General features: G+C 39.9%; 1 protein-coding gene across 14 annotated transcripts in view; it reads right to left on the bottom strand.

Moving 5' to 3' along the window:
- PCED1B (PC-esterase domain containing 1B) overlaps nt 1-15,550 on the bottom strand; it is a 203,846-nt gene that overhangs the window by 166,708 nt on the left and 21,588 nt on the right. For 12 of the 14 annotated variants that reach the window (XR_003511202.1, XR_003511204.1, XR_003511206.1 and 9 more), the window contains exons 2-3: nt 5,088-5,197; nt 2,919-2,991 (exon numbers count right to left, since the gene is read on the bottom strand). The gene's annotated coding sequence lies outside the window, so the exon portion shown is untranslated. Of the gene's footprint in view, nt 1-2,728; nt 2,799-2,918; nt 2,992-5,087; nt 5,198-15,550 lie in introns of all 14 variants that reach the window. The other 2 variants (XM_027542662.1, XM_027542663.1) reach the window with 2 other exon arrangements.

Here is a 15,550-nt window from a genome sequence, read left to right as displayed (position 1 = left end):
GGAATGAGCATGGAAAACAGCATCTCAAACTCACATCCCCTCCCCTCTGAGATCAACAAGGAGAAAGTCTTCCCAGCAGCAAATCCTGGAGAAGGATTCAAATTGTCCTCTTTTGGATCACATCACCATTTCTGAGAGCTGCAGTGGGCTTTGTTACCATAAGAAATAGAAAGAAGTGCTGGGCAGAAAATGAAAAATGGCCATTACAGTATAATGAAAATGTGTTTGTAAGGTTTACATTTGTTTTGGTTTTCATCAATTTTAGTTTTTTAAAAAAATAGTTTAAATAGATTCCCAAAGAGAGCATCCTAACTAATAAAATTGTAACCATTGGAAATTAGGTCTTGACTTACCTGTAATTTTTTTCCTTTATCCCATGTGTTACTATTTTTATACTTATTGTATGATCATTTGATAACTGCTTGTCTGCCCAACTGGAATGTAAACTTCATGAAGGCAGGGCTATTTTTTTATTCACTAAGTGCTATGATTTCCATAGCACATTCCTGGCATACAGCTGGCATCCAACACATCCTGTGAAGGACCGAACAAAGAATCAACTCAACCTTTTCCAGGCTCAATGTTTAAGTCACCACCAGATGATTCCAAAGTTAGCTGAAGAATCCATAGGTTAAGAAACACAGAAAGAAAGAGGAAGTGAGATGAATACCTGGAATTAGAAGACCCAACTAGCCTCACCATTTATGGTCTGACAGGAAACTCCCAGAACAGAAACACGATAATACCGAATAATAATGATCTGATGAGCAAAAAAATAAAAATTTAAGATGATCATAAAAGAAAAAGATTCAAAATTCTAGCTAATTCTGAAAATTTTAAAGTTTACAGAAAAAGCTAATATTTATAACATGTGAAAAACCGAATTTGGCTTAAGAAACCTACCACCTATCATTATATTTCTATTTGATCCAATTTTTGGATGGAAATACCATCAAGCCAGACATCCAGAGAGATCTCATTACTGGCCTGTGTTTAATGGACCAACACACTCATGAAAACACACCACTTGGGTACTTCACTGGGTTGTGCTAAAAATTATAGCCTTTCAAAGATTCTTGAATACACATGCTCTTGCCCTATGTACACTTAAATAAAACACTTTAGTAAAATACAGCTGTTTGAGTTTCTATTAATTAAGCTTAACTTCTGGTGACCAGGACTTCCTGTGCCTGAGGTCAGGCCAGGACACTGGCTACTTATTGCGGTTGTTAACATACAGAGAGAAGCATGTTAAGAAAGGTGGAGAATGAGGAATTTTGAGGCTGATGGGTACCCTGTAGGAAACCAAGATTTCTGTGAGGTCAGAGGAGGGGCCCAGTGATATTGTGATTTATAATAGGAAATACACACTTGGCTTTTTTCCCTATCCCTGACACAGGGCTCCTAAAACCCTTGTAAATTCATAAGTGACAGGCACACTAGGGGCATCTTTATTTCTAATGAGGTGACTCTGGGTGGCTCCTGAATGGAGACTGGTCACCAGAAAGAGCAAGCCATGCGTAGAAGCTTTGGATTTTCAGCCCACCCCACCACTTCTCTAGAGAGGGAAGCAGGGCTGGAAGTGGAGTTAATCACTGATCTTGTTATGTGAGGAAGCCTCCATGATATAAAAGCCTACTCATATAAAAATAGTAGGGGGCTTGAAGAGCTTCCAGATGGGTGAGCATGTAGAGGAGAGAGGAGAGTAGTAGTAGCCTCGGAGAGGGCACGGAAGGTCTGCGCTCTTTCTCCATATCTTGCCCTAAGCATTTCTTCCACTGGGCTTTTCCTGAGTTATATCCTTTTATAATAAACTGGTGATCTAGCCAGTAAAGTGTGTCTCAGAGTTCTGTAAGCCACTTTAGCAAATTAATCGAATGCAAGCAAATTAATCGAATCCAAGCAAATTAATTGAATGCAAGCAAATTTATCGAATCCAAGGAGAGGGTAGTTGGAATCTCAATCTACAGCTGATGCTTCAGAAGCCCAGCTGGCAACCTGGACCTGTAACTGGCATCTGGAGAAGATGAGTGGGAGGTGGGGGGTGGCAGTCTTGTAGGACTGAGCCCTTAGCTGTGGGGTCTGATGCTATCTCCAGGGAAATAGTGTCAGAATTGAGTTGTAGGACCTCCAGAGGGTGACTGAGAATTGCCTGGTGGTATGGGCTTCCTAGGTGGCACTTGTGGTAAAGAACCTGCCTGCCAATGCAGTAGACTTAGAGATGTGGGTTCGATCCCTGGGTTGGGAAGATCCCCTGGAGGAGGGCATGGCACCCACTCCAGTATTCTTGCCTGGAGAATCCCATGGATAGAGGAGCCTAGCTAGTTACAGTCCATAGGGTTGAAAAGGGCTGGACATGACTGAAGCAACTTAGCACACACACATACATGCACACATGGGAAACCCCATCCCACGTTGGAATTGGTACTAGAATCATCTTAGGCCCCCATCTCCCTCCCGCTAGAGACTCACACAGAGGGGAGGGGGCAGTGATTGATTCATGTGACTCCCTGGCAGGCAGTTCCATGCTTCCCTCCAAGGAACTGGGATGACAATCAGCGTGGACACAGGTGAGTTCAGGGCCAGTATTTTGCTGATGCTTTGTCACCTTGCCTGACCGCAAACACCAGTTGAGAGAGCTGGCCAAGACAGTTTCCCATACGATTCCACTTTCCATCCCACTATGTAACGCCTCCATAAGTCAAGGTATGTTCAACACAAGGCTTACCTCGCAATGAAAGACTTAATTCCATGAACAGGAAAAAAGTATGCAGTAAGGAGAAATGTGAGGAATTTATCTGAAAAAAGAGTTCTTGACTTTAGAAAGAGAAAATGGAAAGCACCAACTCTTCCGATCAGCAATAAAATGGTCTTTCGGGATTGAGGCAGCAAAGCAGACCACGCGGCAAAGCAGTTACCTTGAGTGATGGGCTTGGTGCACACAGCTCAGTGGCTTTCCTGGTGGGTTGCCCTCTGGTTCTGTCTCTCCGTCTGTAAAAGAATGAAAGGTTATCTAAGTTCTCATCCAGGTTTAATTTTCTAAGTTTTTCAGTTAAAAATTCTAAAACTTGCTAACTGTATCATTGTTAAGATGTTTTTCTACTCTTTAAGGGACGACACGGGGAGTATTTCCCAACATTGGTGAGGGAATGAAATGACTATGAGATTGTACTCGTCTCATTAAAGCCGCAACTCACAGTGCGTTCTTTCAAGACACCTGTACTTGGTCGCTCTTTCAATCACTTGTACTCCGCTCACTTTTCCTTTATGACCTTTATTCCTCTGGAAGCAGTTTTAGAGCTGCTTCTTATGAGAACCTTTTTTAAAGGAGAAAAATGTTCTTCCTACACAAACCCAAACAGGATTTACTAAATGATAAATTTGACTAAAGCATGACAAAATTGGGCTTCCCTCATGGCTTAGTGATAAAAGAATGTGCCAGCCAGTGCAGGAGACAGGGTTAGACCCTTGGGTGGGGAAGATCCCCTGGACAACGGCAACCCACTCCGGTATTCTTGCCTGGGAAATCCCATGGACAGAGGAGACTGGTGGGCTACAGCCCATGGGGTTGTTAAAAAGTCAGACATGACTTAGCAACTAAAACAGCAATAACGATTGACAAAACCAGTTTTTAAATTCAGTGTTGAGCAGTGGTCTCCATCAGCTTTGCATATAATCATATTAGCATCCCCGTGTATCTTTTTTCTTTTTCATTCCCAGGTCATAGTTACCCCAGACCCCAGGCTCCTCCCACCAAGCTTAGCTCCGCCCATTGCACACACACATCACAACACACTTTGCTTCCACACTCCAATGTCTTTATCCTGACTGTAGGATAAAGTCTAAAGATTTAACTCAACCCTGGAATCCATTCTCACTGGTTCATGTCTGTCTGAGCACCCCAGCTACCATTACTCCCTTACACAATCCATGGTCCTGTCCCTGGGAAGATTCCCAGTTCCAGGCACATCCCAGACCCTTCCCACTTTGCTCATTTTCTTTACTGATTTGGACCATCTTCCCTCTTTTTGTTCTGGCATTTGAATCCTATCAGTTTTTCAAAACCCAGTGGAGATCCCCTTTTCTCTATGGAGCTTCCCCAGAACTCTGCATCTTGGAGGGCACTATCCTTACCTTGTATAGTCCACTGCCTGGCACAGCAAGAGAAATTAGCTCAGTAGTCTCGAAAGTGTTCCTCATGGGGCCATGATCTCCTTCGCAGGGCTGAGTCTACTTTTAGTCAGCACTTAAAAGCTTATAGGCCCCCTAAAGCATGGTTGGGTGAGAGAGGACTCAAAGTACAAAGGTAGTCAGTCCCCTGACCAGTCTCAACAGAACAGGACTAGGAGGCCCAAGGGTGAGCCAACTTCCAATGAGATGAAGAACACCCAGAAGGGCCAGAGGCACCTGCTCTCACCAGGTGCAATCTTCTGAGTCCTGAGTACAGTGTCCTTCTGTTTTTTTACCCTCGTCTCCTTCCCTCTCTCTCCTATTCTTCTGGTGTGATTAGAAGGGGATGGGTAAAAGTTGAATTCCCTAAGACCTGGGTTTTTTCTCCTGAGCCTAAGGCAATTTAACCTAATTCTTGCCCCAGTGGGTCAAAGTAAACTTTTGACCCAGGTGTGAGCAAGGTCTCTGCAAGGAAAGGTTTGATGGAGGCCTGATAACCACAACATTCAGAAGGTGATTTACTCAGGGTGATAATGAAAGTCATAACATAATTCATTCACATTGTTATTTATTTATTTTTTTGCCACACCACAGCATGCAGGATCTTAGTTCCCTGACCAGGGATTGAACCTAGGCCCTTGGTGGCAAAAGCAGGGAGTCCTAACCACTGGACCACCAGGTAAGTTCTCTAATTCATTCACATTGATTGAACTCTTATCCTATGGCAGGCCTTCTTGTTTTTATCTTTCATTCATGCATTTAATTCTCCCAATAGTTGTCTAAATTGGACATTATTCTCTCCCTTTTACAATGAGAAAAACTTTCATGTCCAAAGGTGAGCTGCCTTTCCCCAAGTCACACAGTTAGTGAGTGGCAAAGTTATTTTCATTTAGGGGAAGAACCTTAGCTTAACTTACTTTACCATAAAACCAGAGGAGAGAAACTCAGGTGTCTGCAGGAAGCAGAGTCCTCAACACATCCCAGGCTTCTTGAATGGTACCTCTGGGATCTCAGGGCCTCTCATTACCTGAAATAAGAAAATGGCAAAAGTTTAATTATTCATTTTCCATCACTCTTAATGAGGGGATTAACTGCCACCTGAAACAAAAGGAAATAGCCTGACCTTCCTGCTGTCAGGAAGTGATAATTAACTAAAACCTCTAGTCAGTGGAAACAGACAAATGAGTGTTTTACTGATCTTGATGCAAATGAGCTGTCAGGGTCACTAATTGAAGTCACATAATAGAGCAATGACAATGAAAAAATAAACACATGCCCAAAATAGACATTTTCTGAAGTACAGTTTGTTTACAGATGCTCTTCAGGAGTTTCCAAAACCCTGCTGACTCACTTTATGTCTTAGGGTTCTGAATATTTTGAAGGGGTAGGGTTTGCAGGGCCCTAGTTTGCTGGGAGGGCAGCGGAGAGGAGGCTGTGTGCATGGACAGGGAGGGAAGTTGTCAACTAAAATAATCAAGAATAGAAAAGAGTTTTATTTGAACCAAACTAGCCCAGAAGTCAGCTTCCCAGATTACTCTGGAAAAAAAAACTGCTCCAGAAAAGCAAGGTTTCCCGCACAGTTTTTTATCTTGTCAGAACAAAGAACGTTAAACAAGTCGGGGTTACATTTTTTTCAAGTTTTAAAAAAAAACAGACCAGCATGTACACAATGAGTCAGTATGGCCTTGGCTCCTGGGAAGGCAGTCCTATCAGGGAAGGAAGACCAGAACTGCATCCCAGGATGGAGGGCATTAGGCCTTAATTTCTAACATGGACATTCTTTACCTTTGGCCAATGTGCCCTTTTCCTTAATAATTAAAGTCCATGTGCAGTGAACATTTGATAGGCTACAAACAAGCTATTTTGGTTAGCCTCTAGTTTAAATTAAATCATGGGTAAGGCAGAATGACTTCCCCAAACTTCAACATGTGAACATTTCTCAGAGTCTGTTTAGCCTCAGATTCAAGGAGCATCAAGTAAGTGGAGACGAGTTTGGAGACCGTTCATCTCAGCCTCAGGATCAACTGGTTGGCTTTTCATTACTTGGTTGATTGGTTTGACCAAAAGTTACTGCAGGAATGATTCATGGAACCATTCTGCTGCACAGCATGTAAACACAGCCTTCTAATCTAGACTTTAGCTATTAAAATGGTCATAAATAGCTGCAAATTACTACTGTTGCGTAACTGGTGACTTCATCACGGCTCTGGCCGAGCAGATGGAGCCGCGTTCCAGGCACCGCTGCAGGGCCCGGCTGGTCCTCAGCGTGTAACGAGTGCAGCCTGGTAGGTGTGACACGGACGACAACATGGCATCCTCCTTGTTCCAGAGTAACACATTTTTCAGAAGGCCATCAAGCCTTCAGAGCCTCACACATGCTGCATGATAAATAAGTATATAACTACCCCAAATATGGCAAAACGAGTCACTATTAATAACCCTAAGAGTCATGGGGATTTGGGCAGTCCAGTTCCTCTGCCAAAAGTTAAGAATGTTTGCTCAGTGTTTTGATTTTTTTTTTTTTTTTTAAACTCTGTTCTTGATTTGCTTCAGTACATTTCCCATTTAGCTGACTTTATCTGTGACCTTACTAGGACATACCAACGCATACAGGATGGCAATGGAAGGCCTTTTAAAGCTATTGGGGCTTTCAAAATTGTGTCTAGTAAACATTTTCCATTTCTCTCTACCATAGCGACTATCACCTTTGCCATTATGCAGAAATTACTAAAGGGCCAGGGAAGAAACTCCCTAAGTTACTTATATTGATTATAATATTGTACCATTAACTATTTCTTGAACATTTATTCTCACCAGATAGTGTTTCTATACATTGCTAAGTTTTGCATCAACCTTCCAAAGTCGGTGTTATTCCTAATTCACAAACCAAGACTCAGACGTTGAGTAACTGCCCTGAGCTGATATGCACGTGACTCTCAGGGCTGGAATGCAAACTCAAAGCTCCTTGACTTAAGCCATATGAAACTGCCAGTGGTCAATCATTTCTGACCATCAATGGCGATTTTATGGTTTAGCCCATTACATGTTGGTTCTGAAAGGAAATCTAGACTCTCCTTCTGACATCACCACTCATTTGATTGGAATTTTTTCAATGCAGAATTGGGAGGAGAGGGAGGGGAAATGGTCAAATGATCTATTTTCCTTCCATTGATGATTATTATTATGACAATAAAGACATGTGAAACTGCACCAAAAAAAAAAAAAAAAAAAAAAGGCAAAACATGTCAAAAGCTCTCTGTTCTACTCACATTGTCTGATACATTCTATCTGAAAATCTCCACATGGAAATATGCTCATCAGACTTTTCCAAGCACTGAAATGATTTTTAGCATTTAAAAGCTAATGATGTTAAGATACAATTTTGATAGATCATGTGTTTTAGTAAGCAGGTAGGCTATGAGTCTATAATACCTGTATCTTGCCAAAAGATAATTTGGCAAGAGCAATTAAAATTTCTTGGGAATTACCAGAAAGTCAATAGCATAGTGGCTTAGGTAAGGTAAGGTAAGTCACTTCAGTCGTGTCCGACTCTGTGCAACCCCACAGATGGCAGCCCACCAGGCTCCCCCGTCCCTGGGCTTCTCCAGGCAAGAACACTGGAGTGGGTTGCCATTTCCTTCTCCAATGCATGAAAGTGAAAAGTGAAAGTGAAGTCGCTCAGTCATGTCCGACTCTTCGCAACCCCATGAACTGCAGCCTACCAGGCTACTCCACTCATGGGATTTTCCATGCAAGAGTGCTGTAGTGGGGTGCCATTGCCTTCTCCGAGCATAGTGGCTTAGATAGGAGCTATTGTCTATAATAAATTATTTCTCTGAGTGTTTTTAGAAACAATTCATAATAAACTTTTTAATTCAGTTTTCTCCAATGATAAAGTAAGAAAAGGAAATATTATGGCAACCAATAATAATTATTGCATTTAATACAAGATAGCTACCGAATAGTAAATTGTTAAATGCATCGTAATTGGGACGTTAAGTGTCACACGAGAAATAATAGAAAAAAGGTTAATGAGCCTTAGAGTGAGATTTCAGTCAGAGGAAGAATCTCATTTTACTGAAGGGGAAACTGAGGCAGAATAAAACCAAATTAAATAGCAGAACCATTCAACTCATTGGCAATACCTTAATGACTAGCATTCAGTTCTCTTCTCAGTTAATGCTTTCCCTCCCTAAAATCACAGTCTGGCTCTATGTAATATTGTTTATTGTACTCTACATTTCTTTTCCTTGAAGATATCTGGAACAAATAATGAGATGTACCTAACAAGTTATTACATTAAAATGAACTTAATATCCTGGGTGATTATATTCTAAAATGGGATAAACTAGATTCTTATTGAAACAAGATGATCAAATAACTTTAAAAGTAAATTCCTATAGATCTACTACTAGACTTCAAAGTCTGATTGGCCTTTCTCATGGTCAGAAGAAGTTTCCTTTCTATCTGACCCTTTCCAGACTCTCTGTTCACCTCTCATATGGGAGGCATCTGATTTCAGATACTGAAGGATTTAACATGACTCAAGGTTTTGACTCAATATTATGAATAGAAATATGAAACATCACAAAGTTTATAATAGCTTTACCATATTACTTGTGAACCAAATGACACAACCAAATGGGAGAAGTACCCACAATGAAAGAATTCCTAATATTTTTCTAATATAATGATAAACATATAGAGAAAGAAAAGGAAAATAAGTGTATTAACTGATGGATGAATGATTCAGCTTCTACATTAACAATGACTCAGTCTGTAAAAACTGGCATGTTTACAAAATAAATCATATTACTGAACCAGAAAAGACAGGCACATAATATGCAAGTGAACCAAACATGCTCACAAAATAATTTTATTTCCATATAGAATTTTCTTGAGGGTTCTGAATATTACTCTAGCCTTTAATGACATGCAAAAGAGAAGTGAAATGTTAATGATTGCTAGAAAAACAGTCCTTTATGCACGAAAATAACTTGCATCAAAGAGTATTTATGAATAGCAGTGGATTCAAGAGTTTCTATTAATAATCCTTCGTTGGCTATAGGTCAAGCCTGTGAGAATGGCCCCTTTTCCAAGGAAGGAGTGGAAAATTGCACAGTGTAGCCCTTCCTTCAGAGCTGCTGGGTTTATGTGCTGACACTTGCATTGATGAACATGTGCTGAATGTCCTCGTTGGAAATTCAGCTTTATGACTGGCAGGTAATGGATGTGACCTTGCGGATTTATGGACCGATGTTGGGAGTGTACAGATGGAACAGGAGGTTGTGCTGGCTCAGAAAATCCCTTCAAATACCTATATTGGCCTCATTAATCATGACCTTGTGACTGTGACTGGGCCACCTCTAAATCTTCTTTTCCTGGGCTAAGTAAACTCTGCTTTCCTGTCTTTCTCATCCTCTTCAAACCATTCTAGCAAAGTTCACATGAAGTCCAGAAAGAGTAGCAAAAGGGGAAAGGAAAGTTTCTGAGAATGTCAGTTCTGACATTCTAAAATTGAAAAGAGGCGGAGAAAGAGTATTTGTTCAATTTATGTACATGTTAAGTATCCATCCAAGTGAATGCTATAGGGGTCAGCCTTCATAAAGTACATTCATATACTAAGGTGCCAAGTATGCAAAGATGGTGAGGACATAATCCTTTCCTATTCTCAGGAACTTAACAATTTGATAGAAGAGTTTCATATGTGTGTGAGTGTGTGTGTGTGTGTTGTAGGGGAATAGAAAAATGTTTCTGCATAATGATAAGCAGCTCTTTTAGGCAGAGGGCATGGTCAGCTACTGCGATAAAAGAACTTGCTCTGGGAAGATTCCAAAATATATTCTAACTGATGCCCAAAATGGTATTGGGAATTATTATTCCTTGGTGTCTAATGCTGCACTCTCACAGCAGTGCTTTGTGAAGATATTGCTGGAGAAGTCAAGACAATTTGACATGGGAGAGTTTTTCAGGTCATGTTCTTTCCTCACAGGAGAGAAAAGGACTGCACCAAAGCAGGGTGCTGGTCGGGAAGGGAAACCCATCAGTCAAGAGGCTGTTGGTTGCCAGGAATCTAATCTCACGTGAATTAACTCAAATTAAAAAGAGGAGTTACCTGTAAAGATAAAACTGGCAATCTTATGGACATCCAGAGGCAGGAAGCAAAGTCCAGGTGGATGTCATAGCAACCTAACCTGGGAACTAGAATGTCAGTGGGTCTCTGATTCTCTATTTTTTTCACTCTTTCTCTTTTGACTCTTTCCCTTTTTTTTTTTTTAGCATATCTAATGCCTTCCCTCTAAAGAGTTTGCTTCCTCTGACTGTTTATAATTTGGCTTTCAAGTAACTTTGGTTGTATTTGATTTTGGCATGCACTGGTGCCAACCTCAGTCCAGATGGACGTGAGCTCTGAGCAGGAGCCCACAGCCACTGATGGCCATGTCTGTAATTCGGTTCAGATTTTCAGAGTGGCTGTCCATGAGGCTGCTCCTGGTCTATTCAGATTGGGGCGAGATGGATATGGGGTGGGGTCAGGGCCATGTAGACCTGTCCTTTACAGCAGAGACTGTGAACAGCAGGAATTCTCAGAGGTAGGAACTGGGGAGAAGGCACAAGTGTCTGGCAGAGTGTCAACCACTGCTCCAAATCAAATGCTTCCTTCTCACAGCATGGCAGCGGGCAAGCTTCACGTGGAGAGGAGAGGAACCCTGTCTGCTATGACACAAAGCTCAGTAGGACAGCATTTGGAGCATGGATAATAATGTGGTTTCTGAGTCTGCATCCTTTTCTCCCTCTACTACAAATTTAACAGAAAGTAACTGCTGTTTCAGTGCTGGTGCTGCCATCTCTGTGAATGGGGCCAAGAGAATCTTTGGGTAAACTGAGGAGACACAGCTAGATAAGTAAGCAAGTAGGTGTTAGTTACTCAAGTCAGACAAGTTACTCTTGTCTGACTCGTTGCGATCCCATGGGCTATAGCCCGCCAGGCTCCTCTGTCCATAGAATTCTCCAGGCAAGAATACTGGAGTGGGTTGCCATGCCCTTCTCCAGGGGATCTTCTCTACCTAGGGATCGAACCCAGGTCTCTTGCATTGCAGGCAGATTCTTCACTGTCTGAGCCACCAAGGTAGCCCCCATGCAGCTATATACTGAGGTATTTTCATTAATTCATTCAGTTAGTTAGTGTTAGTAAGTACCTGTTCTGTCTTGTGCTGGAAAAGCAGGAGAGCCCTATATACTCCAGAAGTTTATTTTATTAATGGCTCTTTGGGGTATGTGTTTGTTGACTTTCCACTGAATAAAATCTAGATATTACCAGTGAGAAGTTCCCAAAACACTCTTCGGATTTTTCTATCTAAACATTTCTAAAACCAAAATACTAATAAATAATTTTTATTTATTTCTAAAAGCAAAATACCAATAATCAATGCTCATTACTGGTTCTTAAAACTAAGTTCAGTCCAGTGCCTAGAAAGGAAAACCAAACAGAAAGACTAAAATAAACAATATAATCCACCTCACTTTCCCTTTCTCGCTTCTGCGTGGCTTTAACGTGAGCTTCTAACTGGGAGGACACTTACTATGTTTGCTACAGGCAGATGTTTATGTGTGTTTTGAGTTTTAAAAATCTAGATAAGGAGCTATAAAAAGGAAGAGGGTGTTCATTTAAGAAGTTGTCCTTAAATTGTATATTTTGAGGGGTGTATTTTCCATAGGCATACTCTTCTTTATAGACATATGAGTTATTTTAGGCATTCCTAGTTGATACAATAGTCAGAAACCTGACTGCTTCTGGGGAAACAGTCAGGCATCAGGGGACTTGGGTTCAGTGTAAGGTGTGTAAATCTAAACGAGTCTCTTTCCTCCCATGATCCCCACTTTTTTGTCTTTTGGGCTTATCTATCAAGTTATTGGGGGCTTCCCCGATGGCTTAGTGGGAAAGAATCTGCCTGCAATGTAAGAGATGCAGGAGACTTGGGTTCAATCCTTGGGTCAGGAAAATCCCCTGGAGGAGGACGTGGCAATCCACTCCAATATTCTTGCCTGAAAAATCATGTGGACAGAGGAGCCTGGCGGGTTACAAAAGGAGAAGTCAAAAGAAGGGGTGGCAGAGGATGAGATGGTTAGATAGCACCACCGACTCAATGGACAGGAATCTGAGCAAACTCTGAAAGATTGTGGAGGATAGAGAAGCCTGACAGGCTTCAGTCTATAAGGCTGCAAAGAGTCTGACACAACTTAGTGACTGAAAAGTCAAAGTGAAAGTTGCTCAGTGGTGTCCAACTCTTTGCGACCCTATGGAACTGTACAGTCCATGGAATTCTCCAGGCCAGAATACTGGAGTGGGTAGCCTTTCCCTTCTCCATGGGATCTTCCGAATCCAGGGATTTAGTGATTGAACAACAACACAATCAAGTTATTAGCAGTATCAACTGAGAGGTAAATGTTAACACTCTTGGAAAACTGGAAAACACTATTCAGTAAGTATTTGAATTTGACTGAGTAAATTCAGAACTTTACTGAAAAATCAGTATTATTGCCTGACCTTGACACTAAAGTTGTCTTACCCAAACTTACAATCTATTTTCGGTGATTATGTAATCAAAATTCCATCTCAAATATATTTAAACTAACATACTTAACTCACATAGTGGTTGCATTGCAAGTCTATTTTCAGGAAAAAAAAATGCTGGAAGGAATAAAAAAACATTGAAAAGGGTAAGTACATGAATATTTATAAATTCCTATTAACTGTGCAAAACAATAATTTTAATTTTTTTGGAGAGTAAAATCTATGTAGAACTAAAATGCAAAACAAGAAGAACAGAAAAGGCAGGAAGGTTAAACAGCTTGAAAGGTTTAAGGATATAAAAATATCAAAGGAGTGGTAAAAATAATAATTTTTATAATTCTGTAATAAACCTATGTTTTGTAATCTCTAGGATAACTATTATCAGGATAAGAAACTAATGTATTATTTATAAGTTATTAGAATAAAAAAATTCAATAATTTAAAATTTTTAAATAATCTAAAAAAGGCAAAAAAGAGGGAAAAAAGCATAAAACAAGGAAAAAAGGAATATGAAAGAGAAGAGCTTAATAGAAAATGAAAATAAGATAATATCTAGAAACCCAATTATGCCAGCAACTACACTGAATATAACTGAACTAAATTTGAAGTAAAAGACTATGATTTTCAGACTAGGTTTTAAAAAACCCAACTGTATGCTTTAAATATATTAACAAAGAAATTTTTAATGTAAAAGGAAAGATAAATATATCATGCAACACTAACAACAATGAAAATAATTATGTAAATCTACCAGTATAAGGCAATGTGAACTTTAAAGCAAGAAATATTATCAGAGATAAAGAGAGGTCAGTCCAATAGGAAGATATTACAGTCCTAAGTTTCTATACACCCAATAGCATTGTTTCAAAATAAATCAAACCAAAATGGACAGAATGAAAAGGAAAAATGTTCAAATCAACAATCATAATGGGCAGCATTAGCATAACTTTCTCAACAGTGGCTAGAATAAGCTAAAAATAAAAAATCAGTAAGGATATAAAGATAATAACAGTATAATTAGCAAACCTGATTTAATTGCTTTGCACATAAAATTACACCTACTAATGACCGTTTCATATTCATTTCAAGTGTACCTGGAACATTTATTAAAACCAATGTATTATAGTATCAGTTCAGTTCAGTCGCTCAGTCGTGTCCATCTCTTTGCAACCCCATGTACCGCAGCACTCCAGGCCTCCCTGTCCATCACCAACTCCCAGAGTCCACCCAAACCCATGTCCGTTGAGTCGGTGATGCCATCCAACTATCTCATCCTCTGTTGTCCCCTTCTCCTCCCGCCCTCAATCTTTCCCGGCATCAGGGTCTTTTCAAATGAGTCAGTTCTTCACATCAGGTGGCCAAAGTTTTGGAGTTTCAGCTTCAGCATCGGTCCTTCCAATGAACAATAGTCTCAGCAATTTCAAAATGTTGAAATATTTAAGAATATCTTCTCTGACCACCTTGAATTGAACTAGAGATTAATAATGGAACAGAAAAAAACCCAACTTATTTATGTATTAATCTCAAGAAACTAGAAAAAGAGTAGCAGTCGAACCTAAGGAAATAAATGATAGAGATAAAAACCAAATCAAGGAAATAATAATCCAACATATATAATACAGAAAATCAACAAACTCAAAAATTGGTTTTGAAAAGATTACCAAACTTAATAAAACCAAGACTGATCAAGAAAAGTAAAAAAAAACACAAAAATCAGCAACAACAGCAATGAAAGGGAGATATCACTATAGATGGCACAATAAAACCATGCTAAAAATAACTTTATTCAGAAAAACTTGACAATTTGGGTGATATAGACAAATTTGTTAAAAAAAACACAACTTACCAAAGCTGAGAGAAAGAAAATATAGGACTAGTTTCGGGTATGTTTTAAAAATTTGAACCCATTATTTAAAAACCTTTCCCCAAAGAAAAATCTAGGCCCAGAGAGCTTATCAATGAAATTTCCGAAAATTTAAGGAAAAATAACCCTTATATAATTTAAACAGAAGTAAAACTTCTCAGATTTAAAAAAAAAAAGTATAAACTTGATTTAAAAACTCTGATAAGCATTCTGAGAAAACTGCAAACCCACCTTTCTCCTAAACATTGTTGAAAAATTCTTAACAAAATATTAGGAAATCAAATCCAGTGATATAGTACGCTGAGTGCTATTTAGTCTAGGTTTACAAGTAGGTTTGACATTTAAAAATCATAAACTTACTTAACCACATTCACAAAAAGAGTAAAATCACACGATCATCTTGAATGCAGAAAAAGGTTTTGATAAATTAATTCAACATCACTTGTGATGAAAATTTTTAGCCAACCAAGAACAGAACTTCCTTAATGTGATAAAGAATATCTACAAATTACCCACAGCAGACATCATTCTCACTGGTAGAATACTGAAATCTTGTCCTTAATACTGGGACTGGGTTAAGCATGCCCACATTGTAACTGGGCTTCCCTGGTGGTTCAGTGGTAAAGAGTCAGCCTGCCATTGCAGGAGATGAGAATTCAATCCCTGGGTCAGGAAGATCCCCTGGAGAAGGAAACGGGCAGTATTCTTGCCTGGAGAATCCCATGGACAGAGGAGCCTGGCAGGCTACAATCCATGGGGTCACAAAGAGTCAGACACAATTTAGCAACTCAGCAAAACAAAACAACAAATAAGGTTATAACTAGAGGTCTAGCCAGAGCAAAAAGCAAGTGGAAGTGAAAGTCGCTCAGTCATGTCTGACTCTGCGATCCCTTGGACTATACAGTCCATAGAATTCTCTAGGCCAGAACACTGGAGCGAGTAGC

Source organism: Bos indicus x Bos taurus, chromosome 5, assembly GCF_003369695.1.
Source record: "Bos indicus x Bos taurus breed Angus x Brahman F1 hybrid chromosome 5, Bos_hybrid_MaternalHap_v2.0, whole genome shotgun sequence".
Classification (NCBI taxonomy): domain Eukaryota; kingdom Metazoa; phylum Chordata; class Mammalia; order Artiodactyla; family Bovidae; genus Bos; species Bos indicus x Bos taurus.
This window is presented reverse-complemented; position numbering and strand designations above follow the sequence as displayed.